The sequence below is a fragment of the Pinus tabuliformis genome, chromosome 8, assembly GCF_031772625.1.
Source record: "Pinus tabuliformis cultivar Carrire ecotype Pingquan chromosome 8, CPIR1, whole genome shotgun sequence".
Taxonomy (NCBI): Eukaryota; Viridiplantae; Streptophyta; class Pinopsida; order Pinales; family Pinaceae; genus Pinus; species Pinus tabuliformis.
Genome location: NC_142294.1, coordinates 2,073,147,538 through 2,073,158,457, shown reverse-complemented (window position 1 = coordinate 2,073,158,457; position 10,920 = coordinate 2,073,147,538).

The following is a 10,920-nucleotide window of genomic DNA, read 5'->3' as shown; positions in this document are numbered from 1 at the left end:
TGTATTCATTGTCCTATGAGCAGTGAAATGAGTGATTTGGTGCTCTGTAAATGGAAGTCGTGGTCTTTCAGTTGAAAATTTACATGAAAAATAGTGAGAAACCGCGGTCGAGGGCATGAAAAACTGAACTGATATTGACTATCGGTAAGAATTATGAGTCCTTGATCTGGGTTGGCTGATCCAGGCCGATTATATCTAGGCCGTTGCTCCTGGCCAATTATATATCACAAGCACAACAAGGAGAGGGGCTCTAAACCATGTTCCATGATGCTTTTCTGACGGGCTGGACCCAAAACTTTATCAATAATAACTTTATAAAATATCGCATCCGGACGGGCTGGTTTCCATATCGCAATCGCAACACAAAAGGGGTAGAATCCATATTACATAGTGATTTTACATTAAACGGATCTGAAATACCCTTTCAATCCATTATACAAAATATTGCATTTGGTTGGGCTTTCCACATCGTAATCACAACCAGGAAGGGGTACATGGGAGTGGGACCATAAAGTTAGTGCGATCGTCAAGGGAGGGGACTTATTAGCTGCGGGGACTTAGGACTGTTTGTGGGATGTGGGACTTAATGCGGGATGCAAGACTATTTGCGGGATATGAGACTTAATGCGTGTGATGCAGGTAAGTTCCCTCTGTGGACAGAGACAACCCCTCTAGCCTTAGAGAGGGTCTAGTCACAGTAAGACAAAGACAATAGCTAATTCCTTAAATAGTTCTCGTTGAAAATTCCTACCTTAAACCAGTGTTCGATGAAGTCTTCGTCATGTCACTTCAGTTATCGCTCTCTTCTCCTTAATGAATGATGCACCTGAAACAACATAAGAAAACGACAAAAAACATAATAGAGCATAACAATGAACTATCTACTTATAGAGTCAAGGAACCATAAGCTATCGACATACATTTCATATATGATATAGGAAGTAACCATTGATTGTATTAATATGAACAATAGTAAGGCTTACAACCACGCCTTGACATCGCAAGCTTCCTTGAAGGGTCCGATCCGTATGTCTCCATAAGCATTCACTCTCAAATGTCTCCCAAAAAGTCTGATGACTCTCTCTCTTACCCAAAACCACAAGTATGAAAGTACGGCAGTCACAACAAGGCTTCCTTCTTACAAAACCATTTTACACTCTCAATCCACAACATGAAAGGTAATCAAAGTTGTAAGCTATCAATCCAACAAGCTAAGAACTAGCACACCAAAACCTCAACTAGCACTCTAAGAACTTGCTCAGAACTCCAAACTAGTTGATCATAGACATGGAGGATGCTTTTATAAGAGGAGGAGCCTCCATAAATGAGGGGAGAGGAAGCTTACCTTCAAGGGAGGTTACTCAAAATGCGGAACCACCATCTAAAAGGGGAGAGGCGAACTTCCTTGACCCAACAACTAGCTCTAGAACCACCCAGAAGAATTTTGTTTAAACTAATTCACCATATTTGGGTCATCGCAGGTCAAACACTAAGACTTAGAGACAACGTCGCAAGGTGTTAATGCATTCTGGGCTATCATCGTAGGCAGGATACTGATGACCTATGACAATCCCTAAAATCTGACCATCGTTGGGAACAAGTGTACCCTTGTGATGGTGTCATGAGGTTCTCGTTTACCCTAAGCCATCGTCGCAAGAAGGATACTGATGTCTTGCGATGATCTTGAAACATAGGTAAAAAGGGTCAACTTCAGGATTAATGAGCATGGTTAATCTTCTTGAGTGATATGGAAGATGTGGACACATATTTTGATGTATGACACAGAGCAGATTCCATTCAGGGACCAACTCTACCTGGGATTAGGGGATGCGGGGTCGGTGACAAAATATTGTGTAACAGATGCCCCCTAAAGCATGAAGGCCGAGAGAGTGGGAGGGGTGAAATGCTTTATGAAACCATAACTGAACTGGAACACCATTGTGGAGAACCTGCAGATGCAAGTACAACTGATATCTCTGATAGTAAAAGAAATATGTGTAGTTGAGGTATGGGTGCAACCATCCAAAGGACAAATAGAACTGGTCTATGGTATGGACGCAACCATCCAGTCGAAAAGACCATATGAAAACACAGGTATGGTTGTAGCCATCCAAAAAGACTCAAGTATGGTCGTAGCCATCCAATCAAAAGAGTCATGTATAAATAATCCACGCAACCTAGACTTGTGTGATCTAAGCCCGGGGTCTTGAATCCCGACCTGTCCATTGTACAATTTCTAATATGCGAATAAATGTGTTGAAGTCGAGCATACTAGAAAATAGCTTGATTACCGACCAATGATGTGAACCATTAACAAGCGCGAGAGAGACCACCAGTAATGTCAATGGTTCTCAAGGTACTACTAGTATACTCCACAAAGTGTGAAGAATGATCTGGAGTCGAACACTTGTGAAATCACCCGATCGGAGACCAATGATGCAATTCTATCATTGAATGTGAAGAACTTTCCATTGAGGCATGCAAGCTCCAAGGTACCTGAAAGGAGTCTCTAGATCAATTTCTTGGATCATGAGTTGATGTTGATAGGAAGCGATCTGTTGTAGGAGGGCTGTAATGTTTCCCACACCAACGACATGAGACAGAGGAACAAGATGTAGATGGATGAAACAGAGAATCATAGGAGGATGTAAGGGCACAAACTGCAGAAGGATTAAGCTCTTGAACATATCGGTGACACGACTCCGGAATGTGGCAGCATTTTGGTACCAAGGGATCGAAGGTCTTGCGTATACAGCAGGGATCGAATGGAATCTGCTCTATCGTATGGCAAGAACGTACCCATGACCATGATGATGAGATGGGGATGGTAGATCCTTAGTGTCTGAACATCCTGTAGAACTGTGGATTACTAATGTTCTTCCTAACACCATTGCTAAGAGCACAAATGGATCTCCTGGAGTACCTAATCTGAGCATGGAATCCAAACGAAGGCAAGTTCATAATCCGTGGGCAAGAAATTGAATTTGATGCCATGGACATATACTTTTTGACTAGATTGTTGAGAAGAGGAGAGATGCCCCACATGGTGGAAACTCGGGTTACTAGAGACTCTATGGATACACTCATCACAATACTGTGCCCCCCAGGAGCACGAAAATCATCAACAAGTGGCAAGCTACAAATTTTCATTGTTAATTATTTGTCACTACAGCTATTTCTATTTAACATAACTAGAGCAGCTAGCACCCAAGCCCAACCCAAGGCAACCAAGACTCAATTACAGTTAGCCAAAGACTGCTTGAATCCTACTATGTTTAACTGGGCAGAGGCCGTGTCTCTTAATATGAAGAGACAACTGACCAAGTGCCATCGGGGTGAGGCGAAACAGTTTGGCTATGGCTCAATCGTGATACCACTCATGCTGGAATGAGAACCAATTCTCCAGTGACAGGACATGATGGTGGGATGGCCAAGGCCGCAGTAGACACGGATAACTCGATGGGTGCTCGTGATGCCATGAGGTGGCAGTGACCAGCCTACATCATGGGGTCTGGAATTTATTGAGTGGATCAACTGCCAACAAGTTATAATCGAGGATTGGTCGTATGCTTGGATGGAATTCAGGGGCGATCGAGACATGCTCCTTCCTCTTGGTGAACAGTGGTACGAGAGAGGTAAAACACCTAGCTTTACCAACAAACGTTTCGAAATTTTTTGGTATTTTTGATTTTAAATACGCATGCCCTAATTATTATGTTCAATTCTTTGTAGATGTTGGACCTGAGAGACCAGTAGGTCTCACTCCTACTGCTCGAAGGGCTGATAGAGAGATTGAATTACCACCTCTAGGTGGAGATGCTGAGGAGGAGATAGCCTGTAACCTAGAGGGCTTGATTGAGGGGATCCCAGACTATAGAGGATTCGAGGAGATTCCCAGGCAGTACTAGCGACACACCGCGGGTGTGTCGAATAGGATACACCAGCTGCTTCGACACGTGGTCCGAGTAGTAGTCTGCTATAGAGAGCATAATGCATAGTAGACTTCTAGGTTTCTTTTCTGCAGATTTTTGAGAGACATGTGTCTCATGATGTAACTGAACACACATATTTTTTGGACATATATATATATATATATATATATATATATATATATATATATATATATATATATTGAGCGCCATGGTGTGCAACACATGATATAGATCTATCTACATTTCACTGTATATACTTATTATGTCTAAATGCTTATTTATGATTTATAATTTGTGAAAATATCTGTCTAATACATAATTAACATCTGCATCAGTCAATATATTTAACACCTGCATAAAAGACAAAAGACACAATAAGCGAGAAATTGCTTTACACACCAAACCAAAAAAGGTACATCGGCACATGGGTTCATTTTTACACAAGCTCGAACCATGGAGAACTATGCTTGGATTCGGTTTCATGTTTACACAAGATTGAAATGAAAAACTATGCTTGAATAAGGTTTGCATGCCCCCAACATAATGATCCAATCGAGGTACATGCCCCCCAAGCTTCATGGCATTCAACTAGGTGGATGTAATGAAGGTTCACTTTCGAGATCGAGGAAAGACTCAACTAGTATTTTACGAGATCTCAACCAAAGACTCGATTTGGAAAAGGGAGTTGTTTCATTTTTTAACGAGGTTGACATAGTGAAAGAACTATCCTGAAGACATTTGTTTCATTTTTTATCGAGCTTGACACAAGATCAAGAACTCTCCTCAAGACACCTTGAGTCATTTTTTAACAAGATTGAAACAAGACAAGGAACTATGCTCCAGACTCCTTGTTTCATTTTTTAACGAGGTTGACACAAGATCATGAACTATCCTCACCACTCCTTGTTTCATTTTTGAACAAGTTCGACACAAGAAAAGAACTATCCTCGGGACTCGTTGTTTCATTTTTTAACAAGGTCAACACAAGAAAAGAACTATCCTCGAACCGCTTGTTTCATTTTTAAATGAGGTTGACACAAGATCACGAACTATCCTCGGACATTGGTTCATGGGCCATACAATAACATGACTCCCAAGAGGTATTCACTAGATGGAAGAACCATGCGGGAGGAATACACGTCATGGGGCACCAATGACAGATCGGGTGCCAATGCCCCTAGTACATGACGTACGAGACCATCTATGTGATCATCAACAAATGCAAAGATGGAATGGGTAGCCACATAATTAACCTGTGGCAGGGAAGGTATTGCTTGTGAACAAGAGCCGATAGGGGATGATGGTTGCAAAGGAGGTATCTAGTGACTAATGAACGACAATTGATCTATAGTCACAATTCTTCCATCATGTGGGAAAAAAACCACACGAAAAAGTGAAGAAACAAGAGCTCCCATGACATAAATATAGTTACGGCCAAGGAGAATATTGAAATCCAATGCACCTTGGATGACCATCACATCTATATAGACGATTTTACCTCCCAAAGTAATAGGGAACTTCAGAAGGATCCCTAAGGGTTGACTGGCTCCTCTGTCGAAAGCCAACAGATTCTGGGTGATAGGCACAAGCTGTGGGGAGCCCAAAGCTTACCAAGTAGAGGAAGACATGAGGCTAACATACACATCTTCATCCAAGAGAGTGCCATGTATTGCCATATTATAGGCGTGTACTGTGATCTAGAAAGGCACATAAGATGGGAGGTGGAAAGCAGTCAAGTGACTCCAATTGAAGGGAACGACTGAACTGCTTGGTGGGGGTATCGTACGATTTCCCCCATGCTGCTATAGGATAAAATGCATGGTGTATGAAGAATGAAGATACCCTCAAAGGTCTTCCTGGGACCTTCGGTAGACTATAAGATTATCTGCAACCATCACAAAGTTACATGCATTTTCATAAATAATAACTAATTATCAAAGTAGGAGAAGCAGATTACCTCAAGCCTCCCTGTAGATTTGCTAGAGAGCACAATGCAGCTAGGCGGAAGTCCCTTGAGCCAGCTCTAGATCAAGTCCTACACATAGAAGAGACAAGCATAATCACAACATACTACTCTGACAACTAATACATGAATACATAAAAGAACATCTAGTTACACATAACTAAGCTACTCATGCTAAAAGATATTGGACAAACAACTGAATGAATGATAGTTCCAACACCACGGAGTAGACAGTACCACTACAGTTCTATATTAATGTTGGAAGAGTGATTACAACCATCTATTGCATCAGCCTTCATTTACCTCTCCAACATCTCTCTCTCTCTCCCTTCTTGCCAACTTCTTATGATTTGAGATAATGCTCAACAGTCAAGTATGCTATCCTTTCAAATGCTCTGCCCTTTATCACCATAGCCCTAGCTTTTCTTATGTAGCAATTGAGTTAGGGTTGCCAAGTTCCTCCTTGAGTTCCCTAGGGTAAAAGCAATGAAGTCGCCATGCTTTTTACCTCTTTCCCGTTCTTTCAGATTAGAAATCCTCCAAATAGGTCGAATTTGGATGTTTCCTTGCTTTTTCTTGAGTAATTCTAGGAACAAATATCTAGATATTTATGAGTAAATTAATTCCTTTGACCCTTAGAACTTCACTAGGATTCACTAACGTTATTCCCATACTAGTAACTTGAGTTTGTTGGGTCACTAAATCACCCTTAGGCTTGCAGAGAAGCTTTATAAAGCAGGTTGTCAGTGCATAGCCAGCGTTAGTGTGGAAACAAGGCATGTGATTTTGGTCTTTGATTCAGCTATCATGTATTTCCCCTCTGAGTTGATGAGGGGGTCAATTTGTTGTATAACAGATGCCCCCTAAAGTACGAGATCAGAGGCTATGATGATGGCTGAAATACTTTACTTAACTGTATTTTTCTTTCAAAAAGGGAAAGAGGATCGGAGCTTCGGGTGGTACAGGAAACCTGATACAACACATATATATAAAACTACTAAAATAATGTCATGAGTTGGGCATTCCAATGTTGAGTAGCTATGTCAGAGTGATTTTCTCCAAAGAGATATGATGATGCTGGCCGTCGATAAGCATAATGCGGATTTGGTATCATAATAGAATCATCCTGCTAAGTCGTCTCCAAAAAACAATATATGCCACTTGGGAGAGGAAACAAGGCTGAGTGATGCAAGCCTCTACCCAAGGTCTTGATTTCCGCTTCACAAACAGCATAGATCGATACATGTGAATACATACGTTGATGTCGAACATGCACGAAATCCTCCGATTACCAGTCAATAATGGAGATCGTTAACAGACACGAGGAAGGCCACTAATAATGGTGATGGTCCCCAAGATGCACAGTACAATCTACTAAGTGTGAAAGATGTTTTTGTCGTCGAACACCTATACAATCACTTAACCAGGAGCCAATAATGAGAACCTCTGATCAAACACAAGGAAACCTGCCACTAATATATGTAGGTACCAAGGCATTGAATGTATTTCTGGGTTGTCTTCCTAGATAGAGTGTTGAAATCCATAGGAAGATACATATCGAAAGGTAGGCAATAATGTGTCCTACATCAATCAACACGAAACGGGACAAGAATGATTTATTTTTTGAGGAATCTTTGAGCATTGGGTCTAAACAACAGATGGCATGATGAAAGGATATGCTTGATGGGTTGATGGAGGAAACAAAAGGTTAACCCTTGAACAATAGAAGGCACGACAACGGTTTTAACCATTCAACACTACACTCATGAACACCAAAGAGTGTTAGGATACAGAGATGCAAGAACATCGGGGTATTTAGGCTAAACTCATAGGATGGTAGGATTCATATTGAGAGGCCGTCACAAGGAAGGTTTATCTAAGAGAGGCCATGTTCAAGGAAACGACTGCTGCCAAACCACGCTTTCTAATATTGAATGCAGTTGTATTGTCCACTTTCCCTGTCTAATTAGTTTAGCGATTCTAGATGGGTAAACTCTTCGATCTTTTCATATTTTAAGAGTCTGAAAAGGACCGCAAAATGAGAGACTCTATGCCCTATCTGATTAGTTTAATGAGTCCAAACAGGTGAACTCGTCGATATTTTCATGTTTTGAGAGTCTGAAAAGGATCGTAAAAAGAGCGACTCTATATCTTGTTTGTGTAATTTAAAGAGTCCAAACTAGACAACTCAGTGGTCTTTTCATATTTAGAGAGTATGAAAAGATCATAAAGAATGACTCCATGGTGGTCCTTTTATCGTAGTTGTTAACTGGGTGCGACAAAAGGTTAATAGTATACCCGGATCTGTTACTTTTGTGTGAGTTAATCTATTGAATCCGAAAAAAGAGAAACCTATGTTCAATAGATGTCGACCTCAATTTGTTATGAGTATGAGGAGACGGACTAAACTCATTTTTTGTCGTGAATTTTTAATGAGTCACGCGACGACAAACTCAATACCTTCATCAAATTTTAATGAGTCAAATGAAGAAAACTCAAAGTATCTTTTTCAGTCTAGTGAGAAAGGAAAAAGTGGCAAAAGAACTGCTCATTCCTTCTTCGTAGATTTAACGAGCCCGAAGGAGGGAAAAACTTGGGGATTTTTCGATTTTAAGAGCGAGAAATGGTCCCAAAAAAGCAAGTGCTCTTGTTGCTGCCGTATATTTTTAATGAGCCTAGTGACGAAAACTCGGTATTTTTCAGTTTAAAGAGTGAGAAAAGTTCCTAAAAGAATGCTTGGGTCATCTTTATAAATGTTTAACGAGCCTAAAGACCAAACTCGGGATTTTTTTAGTTTTATGACCAAGAAAAAAGCACCTAAAAAGAATGCTCTAATGGTCTTTTTCAATTTAATGAGCTAGAAAAAGAGTGAAAAAGAGTTGCTCAGACCATCGTCGTATATGTTTAATGAGCCCAACGATGACAAACTCGAGGATTTTTCAATTTTTTAGAGCAAGAAAATATCCCATAAAAGAAAAGTGCTCTTTGAGAATTGCATGCAGCTTTTACTGCTTTTCATTCTTGAAGGTACTTTCATCAAAAGCGGAAAAAGTATAAAAGGCAAAAATTCCTATCATATGGGTTCATGCATGATAAAAAATCATGGAGAATGGACTACTTCCTCTTTAATGATTTCAAAAAATCATGTCTCCAAAAATAAATATAAGGAAATGTTTTGAGCTTTCACATTCACCATTTTCACTATTTGAGATTTGTGAGAGCATTTTGGAGCTAAAGAGGAGTAGATTTTCCGTGGACCATTGCAGGAGATCTGGGTGACCATTCGACGTGTCGTCAGTCCCAGGTAGAGGCTAAAACCTTGCTCTATGCATTTCTTAACCTTTATTTATAGTTTTAGGGGTGTAATTTTGCAGATCTGAGGTACCCTAAAGCCCCGTTTGTGCACTAACGCCCTCCAACTGGCCTATAAGTAGCATTAAACTCTCTATACGAGCTACTGGAGGGCGTTAATCCTCCCTGTGTATCACCAGGGGTAGCGTTAGAGCTAAAGGGCGCAGTTAGAAACCTCATGCAAGGATTCCTAAAGCTATTTTGCCCCATTTTGACTATTGTTAGGGTTATTTTGTGCAGGTTTCAGGCCAGAATGACTAGCCTATGGAGAGAATGGACCCATGACAGCCATGAATTGTTGATGTGAAATGATCCAGCATGCATAATTGCATTGCACTGCTGCGATTTACTAAAGTATGCAAAGTTGGAGCTGATGAAAGGGCAAGAGTATTTATTGAGATGGATTATCCAACACTGGGATGAACACGAGCAGGTGTTCAATATTGGAGATCAGGAGCTAGTTATTGACCATGATGACATATAGTTTTTGACTAGTTTTTCATGCCATGTGGCACAGGAAAACCTCACCCCTGGTAGGCCAGATCCACGATCTACCCTAGTGCTGGCGCAATCCTATTGCATCCCTGAGAGTGGACTAGTCAGCAACAGAATCCCCATAGAGAGGATAAGGTCTAGGTTTATGAAGGAAATTTTATGGTTGATTGTGAAGTTGGCGGGGTCAAAGAGTCCCCACGTTGCAACAAAGGCCGAACTGTTGCTTACAGTTGACTGTGTCTAGCCATAGATGTTCAACTAGTGTGAAGCAGTGCTTCGCCAGTTGAAGGCAAAGTTGACGACATGCAAGACTCATACCCAGCATAATTTTGGGTATGGTACTATCATAGTTTCATTCTTTCTTGAGAGGTTACATGTTTTGCACCCAAGGATGAGCTTAGGTCCCCTTGATCTGAGGGAGCCAAGGCAGAGCCACTGGTCATCACTCGATCCTCGCATAGGAGGAGGATTGATCTAGCATTTCTTCGAGGAAGATTTCTTCCAGTGGCTTCGTGACCAAATTGTGATGATTGATGACTATGCTTATGAGGGCATGGACTTTACCAGCGACCCAAACTTGATGCTACCGCCCGGGACCAACTAGGGTCCTCAACGTGAGAATGGTTTTTTACAATACTTCAAGTATTTTTTATATTTTGAGTGTTTATCTTATGTTTTTATAGGTGAAATAAGTAATGACATGAAGTTTTATGCTTAACACAGATGTGGCACCATTACGACCTGCAGGCAAACCCCGCCATATACGATGAGGAGGCCAACTACCTACTGGAGGCGACGATGCCGATAGTCTTCACGAGGTTCTGAGGAACCTGGAAGGCTTGACCATGGGTGTCGGCCCCCTTCCTATGAGGGACATTCCCACTCATATGCAGCAGCATATAGTCAGTGTACTTGAGCAGTTTCTTGTTCCTCTTCGGAGGATCGCTAGAGCATTTTTAGCATTTCAGGAGCAATAAGCTCTTTTTAGCAGGTGTTTTTGGCGTAACCAATGAGTGTTTGTAGTTGGCCTTAGTAGCCATTTTGTACTTAAAATATCCAAGTTTTGGAATATTTCGATGTAAAGGACTGGATTTTGATCTATATATATACACACATTTTGATATTTTGATGGTGTAAACGTTTTTTAAATGTGTTTTGTAAAATTTTTAACTCAGTAAA